Consider the following 18246-nt stretch of genomic DNA (forward strand, 5'->3'; position numbering starts at 1 on the left):
CCTGAACTGGAAGTGGAATGCTGAGTCATAACAAGCAAGAGCAAGAAAGCTCGGTAAGTCAATCCTTGACCATAGAGGTGCGCTCATGGCCAAGCAGGAACAGGAGGATGCCCTTCCCTCCCCCATGTGGGTTCAGGGTCAGAAGGAAAATCCTGGAGTGTGGCGGGGGGACAATTTGGACTTCATGAGGCCTCACCTTCATGGGGGATACTTCCATGAGAGCGTGAGTTAAGCTCCTACCTGAGCCTCTGTCTTCTCTCCAGGGCTGTTCCCCTAAATGAGTGTATCAACTGACTCAATCCCTGCTTGTGTATATATATATATATATATATATATATATATATATATATATATGTATATATATATATATATTTTTTTTTTCTTTTGTGGTACGCGGGCCTCTCACTGTTGTGACCTCTCCCGTTGCGGAGCAACAGGCTCCGGACGTGCAGGCTCAGAGGCCATGGCTCACGGGCCCAGCCGCTCTGCAGCATGTGGGGTCTTCCCGGACTGGGACACGAACCCGCGTCCCCCGCATCGGCAGGCGGACTCTCAACCACTGTGCCACCAGGGAAGCCCCCTGCTTGTATATTTTGATGTCTCCTAGGACTCACCCCCTGGCTCTGAGGTCAGTCCTCTGAGAGCTTGCTCAGCACTGCATGTTGTGCTAAGGACTTCAGAAAACACAAAGATGAAGGAACTTAATCCCTGCTCTCGAGAAGCGAGCATTCTATCCGAAAATCAACTGAGAAACAAATATGGAGAGCCGACTCCATAAAAATGTATGGATAATTACAGAAGTTGACATGAATCTAAAATGTCACTTGCTACCTTTAAAACCTTGAGAAATTCTAAGTTTTCTCATCCACAACTTGGGAATAATATCTGGTTCCTTCCGAAATGGCTGTTAGCCATACCCCCTTCTTTGGGAGACGGGTCCCTTTGCCATTCCAGATGGCCCAGGTGTCTCCCTGGAAGTGATGCCAGTGGTCTGAGGGTGGGCCTGGCAGGACAGGAGAACCTCAACGTGGAATCCTTGTCTAGCCATTCATTAGAGTTCAGACTGCTTCTCACAGACCTCAGTTCATCTCTCTCCTGAGCAGGTGCAGAGGCTGACTTTCCCATCCATCCATCACCTCCCTGCAGGCACCTGGGCAGTCTGTTTGCTGGTGAGAAACCTGTAATCCTAGTTTACTCTTTTCAAATTGTCCAAACTATCCTCTGAACACCAGTCCCAGTGGATTTAGTTCTCTCCGTTGGTGATCCCAGCCCACTTGGTGTTGGAAGAAAACTTTACCAATCAGAGCTCACTCCCAATTAGAAAACTGCCTGCCACTCAGCGATCTCCGAGATGCTGGAGAATTCACACTTGTCAGAAAGTACCAACTTTAGCTCCTTGGGGCAGGCTGGCACTCACAGAACCTGGCGCTCTGGAGAAGACCAAAATGAGAACCTCATCATCATAATCTTCTTAAAAAAAAAATTAAGGCTGTTCCTTTTCTTCCCCAACCATGAATTCATCTAGTGATACGTCTAAAATCTAACGCTGAAAACCACTGACCCTCTGCCAAACGGACTGGGGTATTCCAAACTTGTGTACATTTTTAATCCATTTATATAGTGTCCAGTACTTCACACATATTTTAGTTTTTCAGACTTTTTGTGTTCAAATATGAGTAGGGATACATGCAAATTTAAGACGTGCATAAGATGTCATTGATTTCTTTAATATGCTTCCTTAAATCATTACTCTGAGAATAATTCTTTTAGAAAATTCACCGAATATTGCATGGGACATATTTATACTAAAAACATGTAATTGGTATATATATATGCCAATTAAATGTTTTATACATATATAGATATATATACATACATATGTGTGTATATCTATTTCTATATATACACACACATATATCTTCGTCCGCTTAGCTGCTATAACAAAATTTCATAGACTGGGTGGCTTAAACAACAGGAATTTATTTCTCACAGTTCTGGAAGCTGGAAAGTTTATAATCCAGGTGTCAGCAGATTTGATTCCTAGCGAGAACTCTCTTCCTGGTCTATATACAGCCGTCTTCTTTCTCTGTGCTCACAGCCTTTCCTTGGTATGTGCTATGGTGAGAACGCTCTCTGTCTTCTTTTGAGGATACTAATCCCATCATAAGGGTTCCAATCTAATGAACTAATTCAAACCTAATTATCATCACATTGGAAGTTGGGGCCTCAACATATGAGTTTTGGGAGGACACAAACCTTCAGCCTACAACTGCTCTACACACACACACACACACACACACACACATATATAGTGTGTAGATACTTTTCTTCTGCTAAATCTGGTAACCTATCTCCTACCAGTTCATCCCCTGCATGCCCCCGTCCCACCCCGACCCTCAACATATGCACACAAATCCGTACCTTTAGGAAACTGGTAGCATCCACACTGCTGCCCTGGGGCTGTCCAGGCTGGACCACAGATCCAGTGTCTGCTCATGTCTTCCTACCAACTCTGCTATGGTGTTGAAGAGCTCACCTCTCTCCTGAAGGAATCCAACTTTCTCTAAAAAAAAAAAAAAAAAAAAAAACCCCATGTTGAATGACATACACTTATAAAATTCTCTGCATAGCTCAGAAATTTATTTCTCCCAGTTCTGGAAGCTGGAAAGTCTATGATCAAGGTGGTAGCACATTTGGTGTCTGGTGAGAGCCGGCTTCCTGGTTCATGGATGGCCATCTTCCCACTGTGCCTTCACATGATGGAAGGAAGCCGAGTAGTTTGTGTCAGAATTGAATTGACCCAGTTGATGTCTACAGAGAACTGGAGAATTGCTTGGAGTGGAAAACCCATACATTTGGTGTCGGAACTGTTGTGACAATGAAAAACAGTTCATAGAAAAAGTGGGGGTGGGGACAATACAAGGGACCAAACTCCCTGCCTTCCTGTGGTTTGTTGTGTCAGGGATGTGCTGTTTCCCCAGAGGCTGAGGTCAGGCATTGGGCAGACACTATGGGATGCAGCTCAGCCCGGGCCATCTTGCAGCTACTCCCCCCCGGGGAGGGACTCCATCAGCAAGAGGCCCTGAACTGGGCACTTGTGGCAGGAGAAAAGGAGGAGGGAAGAGTAAGGTTTCCCACGGGCAGGGACTGAGCAGTGGGGAGCCTGGGGGCCCACTAAAAACCCAGCTCCCTGAAGCTATCAGAGCCATCAGTGTCAGCCAGAGCAGCAGTGGTGGTCGGCAGGGAGAAGACTGTACCTGTGCCCGCTCAGGTAGAGACCAGCCCTTTAGCCTTCATCCAGGGGTGTGCTCACTCCAGCTCATATCTCTTCCCAACTCAAGCTCCAGTGACTCCACATCACTAACTTGAAATCAGCCTTGGGGGCGGGGCGGGGGGGTGGAGGGCATTTACTCCATGGAAATGTGCAAGCTCTGCAGATCAGGGAATCTTTTCAGGGAGCTGTTTGTTAAGCATTTACCAGCACACCACTGCCCACTTTCCACCTCCCTGCCCAACACTTTGCTGGATTAAAGACTAGACCAGGCAGGAGAAACAGAGGAAGAGAAAGAGGAGAGGGAGGCCGTGCCCCACCCCCTACTCCATGCCCTTCGAGCATGGCAATGACCTAAAATGGGCCGGAAGAACAACTCTGAATCACATATGAGGTTGGCATCATGAACTGGACTGGACTAGTTTGAATCAAAGGAAATAACCAGAGCCTGTGAAATCTGCCCAGGATGTGGTGAAGGGGGCTGGCCATATTCCAGTTGTGGAAAGTGATTGTAAGAAACGGCACTATTCTGTGTTTATGCCCCTGAGTAGAGGGTCCTCAGAAAACCCGTTCCATCAGTCTCCCCACTGCGCTTAGTAGGACTGCTGATAATCCTGGGTTAATCGCTTCCCTTTTGCAGCTCCAGTGTTCTCCCCTGTACAGAGGTGACTGGAGGAGATGCTCTCTCCTCTCTCATACATGTGATGCTCCCCCATGAATTACACACACACGCAATACACATACACACACCCCATACACCCAACACACATACACGCCCTGCAGGACACCAGCTTAGTCATCACTGAGGCTGACAGTCCACCATCCTCTGGGGATTTCACAACCAAGGGAGAGGACAGGAGGCCCGAAGTGGAGGCAAGATGCCTGACGGAGGGGGCTGGCAGCATTGTCCTTGTGCTGGGAGCCCGGAAGGTTTGGAATAAGGGTCTGTGAGGAGTTATAATGTCCTCTGCATTCTGCTCACCCACTTATGTGGTTTTTAAGAGAAACTGTCTGCAGAGAACATGCAGGGGTATATTTATTGATCAACGTAATCTGAAATGGGACGATCTAGGGCAGGAGCATCCCTAGAAGGGCAGACTGTGCCCCGTGTCACTGCAGCTTACCCCTGAGCTGCCCCCTGCCTCTCTCCTCAGTTCTGGGCAGCGGCGGAAAGAGCACTGCCCAGCAGTGGCTAAAGAAGGGAAAACTGAGGCCAGGAGGCTTATTGATCAGCCTCGACTCAAAAATAAACCTGAAGAGGATTTCTTTTCCAATCATCAATTCAACCTCATCCCGTCAAATGGCTCTTTTTTGCCCTTAGTGACACCCGGGGAAATGCCACAACCTGTCAGGTAGTTGTGTTTGTTAAAAGTCCAGGATAGTTTGAAATAAAAGATGTAAACAGGCAATATGCACTGCTTTCACTCCCCTAGGTCCTGGCTGGTCTTGAGGCTGAAGGGACCCAAGTCAGAGACACCTAGGAGTGGAAGGGATGACTGCTCTCTCCCAACACCCCCCTTTCTTCTCTAGGAGCAAGGCCTCCCTATATTAGGGCAGGGAGGAGAGAAAGGGAAAAAAACAAGCATTTTGTGGGGGTGGGGGGTGTGCTTTATCGCCGCCTCTCCCCAGGGCTCTTCTCGCTCAGGTGGCTCAGGGTGGATCTGCAGCATCTCTGTTCAGCCAGGTGCCCAGTCTCACCTTCATTCAGTCTCCTCCCCGAATCTCCAGGAGCCTCCAGCTTCTGACCCGTGCTGTGGGACTTCGCCTTGCACTTCGGTTCCTAGAGATATGTAGGGGCCAGAGGAAAAGCCCTACGTATCCCAACAGAGCAGAGGGTGCCCGGTCTCCTGCCTCTGAGCTACACCCTTCAGATCTGAGAATGCCTTTCTCAGTCCCAGCCTCCTTTAGGCACTTCGCCCTCGCTAAACGGGGCCAGCGAATGTTATAAAGGAGGGCTTAGGGCAGGTGTTATTTCAGTTTGGGGCCCTTCCAGGAACTGGGACGGTCAGGTCTCACTCTGCTCTCTGCGTTCAAGTTGTTCACTAGCATCTCCGCGGCGCCTTCTAAAAGCCATCGGAGGGGCACAGGCTCCGCCCTGTGGCCGACTCCTAACATTGCACCTGCACAGGATTACAGCCTCCGAAAATTCAAATCTCTCTTAATCCTACACGTAAAAATCCTCAATTTACGATTCTGTTGTATTTACTCCTAGTAGGCTTTCCATGGGCACAGAATGTATGAAGATCTATGTCCTTCTTTTCTCACTTAACTGCCCAAGATAATTTAATTCTGCTACTCTTGGGCATTTTTTAATGTAAAAAATTCCTTGTGCAAAGTATTGAAAAACTTGCTAAAATACTGAGAAACGATCACTTGTTTTACACTGGATAGTTTTCTCTCTCTCTCTCTCTCTCTCTCACACACACACACACACACACACACACACACACACATTTAGGGAATCTTTACTTTTCCAAGTAGAAGTTGGAGGTGGAAGGAGAGAAGGGAGTTTCTTATAGGCTTTCTTGAGTGTGTGTCCCTAATTTGCCAGGCACTGTTTACATGAGAACATTGTGACACAATAAATCCCTATTTTACAGATTAACAAAAAAAAAACCTCAGTTCAGAAGAGTTAAGTAACCTTCCCGAGGTCACACAGTTGATGAGTGTCAAGACCAGGAATGAAGCACTTTCATTACCCCAAAGCCCTGAGATACAAGACCTGCCAAATTCGAGCTTCCTCCTGCCCCTGGAAATGGTATCATTGAAGGATATCAGTTGGGACAGTGTCCAGCGTTTTTTGGATCATTTTTACACATTCATCCAGAATGGCTCTGGCTCTGCCACAGTTCCCCCCCAATGAATGCTCACACTGCCCTCAGGGCAGAGTCTCCTCACCCCCTCCCTGTCCTTGGAAGGTACACTCTGCCCACTGTTCCCACAGTGGGAATCGTTTCCAATGACAGAGACTTGACAGAGCCCTGTGTTGTTGACACCATCTGGACGACGTACATGACTGAACCCTATTAAGGCCTCTATATAAACTTTTAAGATTCCTGGGGGCAGGTGTGGTGACCTACTTGTGTTGCAGCCTCCCAAGACAAGCCTGGTATGTAAGTTCCCTTGCTTATTAAACCTGCTGCCTACCAGTCTGGAGTGATCTGCCCCTTCTTTGGTCTCTCCTTGACCTCCATGTGCAGGAGGCGGTTTCAGATCTCACACAACAGCCTAGGGGCTGTGTTACCAGGGGAGATTAACTTCACCCCCATATCCCCAGTCCCTAGCACAATCCCTGGTAAATAGCAGGTCCTCATTAAAAGGGTCGTAACCCATGAGATTCCTGCCATGGAAAGTTCTTATTCCAATAAGGAGAGAGGTGTTCTCTATGTGTACACACATAGTCAGGTTCACTCGCTCCCAGGCTGATTCCATTTAGTCTTGGCCAAATATCTCACAGGTCTTTCTCAGCTACCCATTTAATATGCACATCGAACCAAAAGCTGCAGAAAACATTTTTGTAATTTGGATAAATATATATTCTTTCTCATCCTAGTTTTCCTTTCCTGCTCAGCAAAACCAAGACTTTGCAATAGGGGTGCCAATTTAGCAAATAAACATACAGGATGCCCTGTTAAATTTGAATTTCAGATAAACATGGATACTTTTTTACCATAAGTATGTCCTAAATATTGCAACTATAATAATTGCAATATTCCCCAGATTATCTGAAATTCTAATTTAACGGGGTATCCTGTATTTTATTTGGCAGCCCTACTTGGGGGCCTCTCCTGGAGTGTTTGTGGAACATTCCAGAACATTCAGTGTTTGTGGAAAGGGAAGCCTTGGGAAGGAGTCGGCAGATGGCGGAGGCCTCCTTGCAGGGCACCTGTTCTGGATCCTGCCTTGTTTCTGGGAAGAGGGGGAAGGGCCGCTATAGTGGATTCTCCTAGTGATTGCAAGCCCCACTGAGGACAGGTCCATGCTGACAGGCCCAGCAGAAAGCAGAGCTTGTCTGCAGAGATAAAAGGCCAAAAGTCTGGGCTGGGCCTCATCTTGTACCTGGCTGCAAGTCTTGCCGTGAGATGAACTGTACCTGGCTCTTACTGTAGGTCTGCAGCTGAGAGAGACCACAGGACCTCAGGGCTCTCGGCTATTTGAAAATACGAGTTGGAAGATTAGTCCCTGTCCTCGATATGGCTCTCTCCCTCTCTCTCTCTGCATCTGTCTGTATGTGCGTGTGTGTGTCTGTGTCTGTGTCTGTCTATGTATATCTATCTGTCTCTCTCTCTATCTCTGTCTCTCCTCACCCGCCCAGCCCTCTTACTGACACTGTTTGGTAAATTTCTCTCAGTGCCTCTCAAAGCAGGATGCTGGGGAAGGCATTCAAGTGCAGACTTAGCAGTAGAGTTTGTGCTGTCTTTGATCCAGATTAATTCTTCTTGGAGCTTCTGTTTTCAGACCTGGGGCTCCTGTTACAGGTAGTTGATGAGGTTTTTCTTGTCCACCTGGGCACGGTATGGCTAAAAGTGATATTCAGAGGCTCACCGCCCCCCTTGTCTTTGCTTCACGTAGTTTCCTGTCCCTGGACTATGTGGGGAGCCTCATGTGAACAGCCGCGGAGTCTGTACATAGCAAAGGCAGTATCTGGACTTGCGTGTAGTTGGTGAGCCTCGGCATCTGGGGACAGTCTTGGCTACACTTCATTCTCATGGGGTAGGGGGAGTCGTTATCTCACTCGGTTTTAATCATGCCAAAGGATTGCCTATTTTGCAAGTAGAGCTCAGAAAGGCCTCCTGTTTCCCACAAATCCCTGGTACTTCCTGGCTTCCTCGGTGTCAACACAGCCCTGATTTGCCATCTGTAGAGTATTTCACTAAATCCTAGCCCTCTAGCCATAGCATAATTGGCAGATTTCACATGTGGGTGGATTTATGTATATAAACAGTTGCCTATTACCAATAAGGAACAGCCCACACTTCAGAAAGGAGCTATGTGTCTTATAGAAACCACAAAATATCATGGAGAGCGCTAAAAACTGAGTTTAACTTCACCTCTGTTGTTCACTAGCTGTGTGACCTTGAAGGGTACTTAACCATGTGATCCTCAGTTTCCCCAGAAGTTGCAGATGGATGATGTCATGTGTTTTGCAGAGGGAGATGCATGGATGAAATACTTGTCAAGGGTCCAGCAGAGTCCCTGCCACATCATAGTAACTTATTCCTTAACAGCCATAATTGGGCACCTACATTATACCAGACACTTCCTGGAGGCTGAGGGAGATGGGGTCAATGAGACTACAAAAATTTCTATTTTTATTAAAAAAAAAAAAAAAGACTGAGAGTACAGGCCTTGGGTCAAGTGCCTGAGTTTGAATTCTGGCTCCATCTCTCCTTAGCTGTGTAATTTAGGCAAGATTTTTCTCATCTATAAAGTGGGGGCTGGTAGACTGACACCTGAAGCTGAATAGGGAGAAGGGGGTAAGAAGGTGTCTGGGGCTCTATTCAGACCAGTTTGGCTCAGGAAGAAAAATAGATGAGGCCCTGGCTGCCCAGTGTGGCTACAGCATCCTGTAGGACCACTGGGAGAGTGTGGGCATCTCTCCTCAACCACTACACTTGTGTACAGGTGTGACCCAAGCCCTCTAAGGGCACATTTAGCCTTGGAAGTGGCTATAGGCTTGGAGTTTGGGATCTTCCCCAAGTTACTAATATATTAGCAGTCTCACCCTTGGCTTCCCCAAGCCCTTTCTTGGGGAAAGCACATCAGCTGAGTCAGACACAAGCACCGCTCAGGGCTGGAGTTGGACCCCTACCCAAAGCGTCCATGACCTTTGAGGTAAATGTTGAGATTTGATGGTTCCATGTTCATTTTTTTATCATCCTATGATGATTCAGTCATTAATGGAAGCTTCTTTCTTCCCAATCAGATTTGCTACATTATCTACATTTGAAAGAATTTATGGGTAACAGTTTATCCAAAGGCTTTCATCGAACCACTAGAAAGAAAGCTACAGAGCTAGATACATAATACTGAGACATCACCTAGGCTCAGATCAGCTCTAGCACCTAAACTAAATAGTAAATTTTCTTCATATACACATATAGTCAAGACTCTGAATCCTCTTGTATGAATATTTTTGTTTGGTGTCAGAACTGACTGCATAACCTACTAGCTCTTACTTGCCCACATTCCCTTGAGGCCAACTAGACAACAACCGTGAAGACTTTAGAACCTGTGTACAGGGTGGGATTGAGGACAAAATCACCACAAAATAGAAAATGATATTTTAACCCCCCTCCTTCATTACTCTGAAACCACTTTGGAAATCTCTCCCAGATATAATCTGTACTCTCCTAGGAAGTAAGTCCTTCCAGAATCTCTGCTTCACTAAAGTTACTTTTGAAAGACAGTCAAACCCTTGCTTATATGAAAGGTTTGTCTATTAGTTATCCCTTCTCTTCTGAAAAATTAATACGTAAGGTATTTTTATACTTTTATGACATAAAGCTCCATGCTTGACACAGTAGCTATATCTCTATGAATGAGAAAATAAAAACTTAAACAAGGAATTCACAATCGAAGAAACCTATGGATGAAAGCTGATTATTAGGCACACCGTATTGTTCCATCTGTCTCATTTTTTGCCTAATTTCTCTCCCCACTAATTTTGCTTTGGGTGGTCAGTTTGGAGCAGTAAAGAATGCTTTAGTTTCACCGGAGACTACCACAGACTCCTAAGCAGGAATAATTACTAAAACGCAAGAATGTCTTTGCCTTAACATGTTATATCCAAGTAGAGTTATGTTCAGAATTAGTAATACTTTTTGAATTTGAGGATGCCTGTCTTTTATCAGTTCTAGGATACTCTCAGCCATTGTATCTTCAAGTATTACTTTACCCATTCTCCTTTTTTGGAACATCTATTAGACATGTGTTAAACCTTTATTTTTCCATGTCTCATTTTGTTCACATTTTTCACCTGCATCTTTGTTACTTTTATTTTTTTTTGACTGCGTCGGGTCTTTGTCGCAGCAGGATCTTCATTGAGGAGTGTGGTATCTTTCATTGCGGTGATCCCCGGCTTCTCACTAGTTGTGGTGTGCGGGTTTTCTCTCTCTAGTTGAGTCGCGCAGGCTCAGTAGTTGCCCTGCAGCATGTGGGATCTTAGTTCCCCGACCAGGGATTGAACCCGCATCCCCTGCTTTGGAAGGTGGATTCTTTACCACTGGACCACCAGAGAAATCCCCTTTGTTACATTCTGAATAAATCAGTTAGATGTACATTCCACTTATCAAATTCTCTTCAGCTAGGGACTTCCCTGGTGGCACAGTGGTTAAGAATCCCTGCCAATGCAGGTCACAGGTTCAGGCCCTGGTCCGGGAAGATCCCACATGCCACAGAGCAACTAAGCCTGTGCACCACAACTACTGAGCCTGTGCTCTAGAGCCCACGCACCACAACTACTGAGTCCTCATGCCACAACTACTGAAGCCCTATGTATCATGCAGACTCGTGGCTATATTGCTTCCATTAGGCTCCAAATACACCATTAACTTCTACTATGACTAAGAATTCACAGCATAAAATTTACTGAATAATGTTGTAAAAGCTGTTTATCAGTTTTTAGATTTAACCTATAAATAAAACACAGAACAACTCATTGTAATTAGAAAACAAGATTTATTGTTATAAATCTTGCCAATGTAAAAAAAATGGAATAATTAGGAGACGCAGTATTTGAAAAAGGATAAATGCCGATTTCTTTGTCTTTCATATATATCATTTAAAATCATAAGGCAAACTCCAGAATAAAAAAGTAGGGCTTCCCTGGTGGCACAGTGGTTGAGAATCTGCCTGCCAATGCAGGGAACATGGGTTTGAGCCCTGGTCTGGGAAGATCCCACATGCCGCAGAGCAACTGGGCCCGTGAGCCACAACTACTGAGCCTGTGCGTCTGGAGCCTGTGCTCCGCAACAAGAGGCCTCGATAGTGAGAGGCCGGTGCACCGCGATGAAAAGTGGCCCCCGCTCGCCACAACTAGAGAAAGCCCTCACACAGAAACGAAGACCCAACACAGCCAATAAATAAATAATTTTTTTTTTAAGTGTAGTAGTTGTCTAGACAAGGAGGAAAGCTAATTGTACTTTGCATTTTCAGTTCCTCTATACTGTCTGAACTTTTTATTTTTTTTATTTTGCTATGAAATGAATTGAAACATATTTTAAGTAATACTATGATTTCAAGACTGAATTAAAGGCAACAGCTTCCTTCTGTAGTTTAGTTTGGGTCTCCGCCTCCAGGCTGGGTCATTTACTGCCAGCCCAGTCTCTACCATCATGAGGCCACCTACCCCCTGCTGGCCCCACTGGGGACAAGAAATTCACCTCCTGCCAACTCTCCTCTGCTGAGCTTGCTGATTTAACTTTTTGAGAAAAATGTCAGATAATTCACCAGAGCTCCTGAACTTAAGGGGAAGGAAATTAGCATTCGCTTCATCCATCACTGTGCATGTCACTGTCCCATTTAATCTCTCGCTCCTGGCCATGAAGTAAGCTTTGTTCCCCCATTTTGCAGATAAGACAATTACCTGGAGTTTATGAACCTTGTGACTTTGGAGGCATTGCTAAGGAACTCCAAAGCACAGCGCTTTTTACTAAACCACCGGGCTTCTCCGTTTCCCGGACCACGAAACAAAGCTGTGCTCTGCTTTGGTACCAAGTCTGTTTAGAGCCTGGCTGAGAGGAAGGGACGTGGCCTTCGTTCCCCCTCCCGCCCCAGGCTCACGCTGGAGCGCCGCTGAGGGTCGCATCTGCGCTGCTTTTCCCTCTCCTCAGTCCAGGACCAGGTCTGCAGGATTGCCTACTCGCCCGGAAATAAATCTTCTGAATGGATTCCTTGTTTTCCAGCCAAGGGGCCTCCCTGACAGCGGAACACTCGGCCGACGCCCCTCGAAGCCTGGCGAGCGCTGAGCCGGGCTGCGGGGACAGGGCTCGCTGTCCCCTCGCCGCCCAATTCAGATACCCGAGGGCAGGTGGGTCTAGAAGCAGCGACTGGGTGCCTGGTGGGTAGGGAAACTGACCTCAGCATTTCAGGAAAAAAGCCTCCGTTCACAGGATGGACGGGGAATTCCAAAAGTGGGGGAAATAGGATCTGCCTCGGGTTCCTGCTTCCGCAAAGACGCGCTGCCCTAGGGCTACAGGTCCTCGGCGTTGTTGGGCGTACTCCGGGCTCCGGAATGGAAACTGTTGTTCCTTCCTGGTATTTGAAATACACACACACCAAACAAACAGGAAACAAGTCCCTGGCGTTTCTCCAGCACCTCTTGTTCCTTTTAACTAGAGCCCTTTGTGACGGAGCCCCTGGTCCCTCCGGCCCCCCAGGGGCCCACTTCCGCGCCTCCAGCCTTGTCAACAGCGTGAAAAGCCCGCTCTGGGAGCCCCTCGGAGGCTCGCCCGCTGCGGTGATTAGGGGCGGGGGCAAGGGGACACCGGAGCAGGACGGACTGAAAGGACCTCTTTTGCAAGAACCACAGAGCCCGAAAAGTGACTGGAGCGTTTTACTTGGATTTGCATGCTTTTTTAAACCGCTGGGTCACCCCCTAAACAAGAAAACTGAAAGATCAAAATAGGGAGGCATTTGCATTTCCTTAACTCGCTGTAAATGGAGAAATACATCTGTCCCTCCCCCATTCCTGAAGTTTATCATTTAAGAATTAATCACAGATAGTGCTACGCTCAGAAGCCTCCTGAGTAATCATTCCTCCCGTGTGATCATCACTCTTTAGTTTCTATGTTCAGGTTCTTTATCTGAATTGGGGTAGTGCTGCTGGGGAGGCTTGGGGAAGCTCTGGAACCAATTAGCCCTTTACTGCAAAGACTTGCTTCTCCTCTCTGAGCCTCGTTTTCGTCTGTGAAATGGGGATGGTGGCATCGACCTCACAGACCTGCTGGGAGTGTGTTCAGATGTGGAAGCACTCGGCAGGCACTCTGTTTTGATAGTTATGCACTGAAGCGAACATTCAGGAACAACAGAATGCTCACGGGCGGATCAGAATTTGGAAATGTCTTTTGCACTGGCTTGTCCAGAGCTTTCCAAAGCAGGGCCCACCTTTCCCTTCTCGCCGCGTCTCCTGGTCCCTCATTCACCCTCCTCTCCGGTTCCACTGGGATGCTCTGCCTTCTGTGTCTGCCCCACCCCTCCAGCCTCAGCTCTCTCATTCTGTAACCCCTCAGCCCCTCCTTCCTGCACTTCCAATCCCCAGAGAATGCCCCTCCAGACTCACTCTCTGAGCCACAGTCCTCTCAACCAATCATGGAATCTTATTCCTCCACCACTAGAGTGTAAGCTTGCAAAGGCCTGGGGTCCTGTCTCTCTCCCAAAAACCAAACACAGGCTAAGAAACATGCCATCAGCTCATCAGCTCTTGTTCAGTGAATAAATTCATCTTCACATAGTCTTACAGAACAAATGTGTTTGCTGAGTCCAACCCCTTAGTTTAGCATCCGGGCCCTTTGTAACCTGTATCCAAACTCACTCGCTACTCTCTGTCTCAGCCCAGGTGCCCTCATACCGTGCCTCACTGATTCCTGCCTTTGGACCTTTGCTTTTGCTGCTCTTTTTCTCTCGAACTGCCCTTGTGCCCTATCAAGATTCCACTTCTCCATCTAGGTTCAAGTTCAGTGCCAGCTAACCTACGAAGCCAGGGACCCCATCTAACAGAACCCCTCTTTCCTTCCCTTATTCCCACTGATTTTAGGCACCCTTTAAAAATGTCTATCGCTTTATTTTTTGCCTATGTATGCTTATTTAGGTACAAGCCTATCTCCCCCAACTCCATTTAAACTTCTTGAGAACGAAGACTACATTTTGTCCTCACAAGGTCATTATGAGGATTAAATGAGATCATGTAGGTTAAGAAAGAGCACAACGTGACTTGTGTTAAATTTGTGTCATCTTGATCACCCTTCACCCACTTGTTGCTCCAAGGCCTAGTACTCAGCTGGCTTCACATATGCTTGATAATCCATACTGCGTGAATGATTACAAAATGAAAGGGGCCCTTAAATGCAAGCCAGCGCTGCGTGGAGGTCTGTGCTCACAAGCAGCAAAGGATGAACACTGCCTGACTGTACCTAGCGACGAAAGAAGATTCTGGCTTTATCTGCTTCATTTCTCCCCCTTCCCTCCCTAGGAGAGCTCTAGAGCTGGACGGGTGTGATCAGAACAGAGGGAGGGGCCAATGGTGGGGAGAGCGGGAGTGGGGAAGGACAAAAGTGGGGAGGAAATTTTTTCGAAAAAATAAAATATGAGTGAGATACAGGAAAAGCAGAAGTGGAAAGATGATTTTAAGAAATATCACTAAAGACTGGATTTCTTCGTGGATATGTAAAGAAGTACAACATAAGAAGTAAAACAAGAGAAACTTGAGGATTTAGTAACTGAGCCAGTGGATCACATCATCAATTGCTCATTACAAGTGCGTGATGTCCTATGCCAGGTGCATTGATCGGGACACGGTTATGTAACCACCTGAGTTAGGCTGTGGGTGAGAGAGGCTTCTCTCATGTTGAGAGTCAGTTTCCCCACAGCTGGAAGGAGGTTCAAGCCCTCAGCCTCCCGGTCCTGCTATCCTGTCCATCTCCCTTACCTGCCGCCAAACTCACCCTGTGAGCTTCAACCAAACCAGCCAGCTTCTGATCCCCAAACCCCAGCGCTTTCTCAGACCTCTGTGCTTTTGCGCATGCTGTTTCCTCTGTTCAGGATACCCTTGGCTCCCTACAGGACAACTTCAAGAGCCTCCTCCTGTGTGACGCCTTCCCTGAGTCCCGCCAGGGGCATCGGGTCCTTTGATCTCTTTACTTGTCCTTCTCCCTTGCTGGGCTGCGCGCACCTCTGCTCTGCATCTGCGCCGCCGCCGCCAAAGGGCTGCCGCTGAAATCTGACTCCCGTCTCCTTCCCTAGCCCTCATATCTGGTCTCGCAGCTCCCACCATTATTGCATGTCTCCCCTCTGTTTCAGTGCCGGGGTATTCAGCCCACTGCCTGCCTCTCAGCTACCCCAGGATATACTAGGCTTTTGATGTGTGTTAGAATCCTGGAACTTAAATTACTTAAATGTCAGCTGCTTTCTCTGCTAGGAAGTAATTAGATGTGCAGTAAAAACAGGGATGGGAATCTCTTGGGGATGCAAATTCTCGAGTTATGAAGGGGAATAAAATTCTGTTCAAGGGTTTAGGCTTTCGTCACCCTTCCTTACATGCAGATACAGATTGTTTTGTGTGCACACTGATGAGATTCAAAAATTCAGAAAAGGTTCCATGGAAAACCCACCTTGAAAAAATGTTACCATAGAGCACATTTTGTTGTTCTGTTGTTATGAGGATCCCCTTAGGGGCAGGCTTTAAGGCACAACTAGATTTCCTTTGGAGACAGAAGAGTTTAGCCAGAAAGTACGAGACCAGGAGTTTAAACACTTGGATTCTGGTACCAGAGCTGTCATTTATTCCTAGTTACGATATTTTGTCATTATGAGCCTTAATAGCCTCATCTGTAAACTGGACATAACAATCCTTGTTCAACTTCATATATAATTAGGTTAAATAGGAATTAAAGAATCAAATAGGATAATGTATGTAAAATGTTTTGTAATCACTAAACCAATATAAAGACACACCTGGTATAATAGTAAGGGCTTGGTGTGGAACGTGCTGGGGTTTGATTCCTGGGTCTGCTGCTGATACGTTGCGTGAACTTGGATTAGTTTTCACTTCTCTGTGCCTCAGTTTTCTCATCTATAAAATGGGGAAAACTTTAGTCCTTATTTCATAGGGTAGTAAAGTAGTTATTTCTTCATTCATAAGGGGTTAAAATAGTTATTTCATGCAAAGTACTTAGAACAGTGCCTTACCCAGAGCAAACACACAATAAGTATTCGTTGTTGTGCCATTATTATTAATACTATGATTGCCATTTTTCGTTTTTTCATTTTGCACCCAAAAGAAACTGAAGGAAATGATGTGTAGACTGTAGTCCCTGGGAACAAGTACTTCTGAAATCTGATCTGTGATCCCTTTGGAGGCATACAAAAGCCCCAAGTTTGTTACAAAACTCCCATACTTTTCTCACATTCCAGTCTATGAGAGGGAGAGAAAGAATGATCAGGCTCCATATCATGTGGGAGGAGAGTAGAAAAGGTATCACAGTTTAAAATATGCCCTGATCTCTGTACATCCTATAAAGTTGCTTGAACATGCAAATGCAAACCTTCTTCAAATGAGAGCATAGACTAGTGGGAGAGGCTTGAATGCGGAGACTTTGCTGTGTCTTATTTTGTTCCTGGCTGCGTTTCGGGCACCTGGAGCTTAGTCTTGTCAAAACAGTGAGTCAAGCAGCCCTGGGTGGATTCCTGAGCCCTGCACCAATTATGTGACCTTGGGCAAGGTGACTTGGCTTCTCTGAGCCTGTGTCTTTATTTGCAAAATGGGCTAATATTAGTGATCTCCTATTGTTGGCTGTTAAAAGAGAAAAAGTATATTGAGTCTTTGCCCCTGAGACCGACACCTCAGATGATGAATCTACAACTACTGTTGGCCGGGCTGGGAAGAGCCTGTGCGGTGCCTTCTAAACTCTCCTCCCTCCTGCACAGCCCTGACCTCCAGCCCTGCTGGGCTCCCCACTTAACTTAATGAAGAGAAGTAGAAGTCAATAGAGTTTATAGGAGAAAGAACTGAATGGGAGACTCTGCTAAGGAAAGGAGAGTCAATAGCCCCAACCCCAAGAGACAAACAAATAAGTGTGCTTTCTCCCCAGGCTTCTCAGAAGATTTTTGCTTTCTTCCTCCTCAGGGTTGGGACTTTCTGGAACCAAAATAATAAGAGCAAGTCCATCCAGCGCTGCTCTGAGAGGCACTGCTTAGTCTTCAGTGTTTCATTGCAAGGTAGAGGTTATCTTGGCTTCCCAGCAGGAGGACAAGAGGTGTTTGCCAAGCTCTTGCTGCCTTCAAGCCAGCTTGGACTGCGCCCACAGGGGTCAAGGCCCAGGTCCAGTCTCCTTGCTGCAGCCTGGAGCCTGTATGGGAATCAAACAACGCCTCAGAGGAGTCACATAACATACTAAGCTACTGTAATGAGAGCTCAGAGCGGCAGCTCCAAAACTCACTTGCATATGCATCTTCTTTTGCTGTTGTTTTTTTTTTAAGATGTCTTAAAGTAAGGGTAATTCTGTCGACTTGTCAGTTTGCTGAGGCTCTCTCCCACCCCAGCTCTGACCTCTCTCCCAATTAGCTGACGCGGCCTAAACCATAAGAAGAACAAAGAAACCTCAGCCTGGTGTGAATTGTGGAACATTTTATTGAACACAAATGAACAGAAGAAGTCAGGTTTCTCTGTGGATTAAGAAGGACTCTAGGCGCCAGCAAGGAGGTGAAAGGAATTTTGGAGGAAATGTTTGGGGCAGAGGCAGAAGTTCAAAGGGAAATAGTTTAGAGGACAAGATGAAGAGCCCTTTCAGAAATGCTTCAGACAGTAAAAGAAATGAGGGCCCCAGAGATGGCGAGGCAGAGACAAAGCTGAGAAGCCTGGGAGTGAGCATTTGCCGAGAAAGCTCTCTGTCTGCTCAGCCCAGGGCACACAGAGTCGCCTGGAGGAAACGATTCTGCAGGAGGGGCCCGAGCTTTGGAGTTAGAGCTGAAGTCACCCGCTGCCAACTAGCCAACCACGTGCCCGCAGCTAATCATGTGGCTTTACACCATTTAGCTGTCCTAAACCTTTGTTTCCTCATCCTCAAAATGGGACTGATAACGTCCACCCCCAGGGGCGGTTAGGAGGATTACATGAAATTATGAGTGTGAAAACTCTGACCACAACACAGTGGATGCCCACAAACTGTGGTTCCCTATCCAAGCACCAGAAATAACGTAATCTTGAGCTACGCTTGAGCCGACTGCTTTTAACTGCTTTCTAGAGGAATCAGGAACCC

The sequence above is a fragment of the Delphinapterus leucas genome, chromosome 13 (genome assembly GCF_059928025.1).
Source record: "Delphinapterus leucas isolate spDelLeu-1000000601 "Yukka" chromosome 13, BTC_Dleu_Yukka2, whole genome shotgun sequence".
In the NCBI taxonomy this organism is placed as follows: domain Eukaryota; kingdom Metazoa; phylum Chordata; class Mammalia; order Artiodactyla; family Monodontidae; genus Delphinapterus; species Delphinapterus leucas.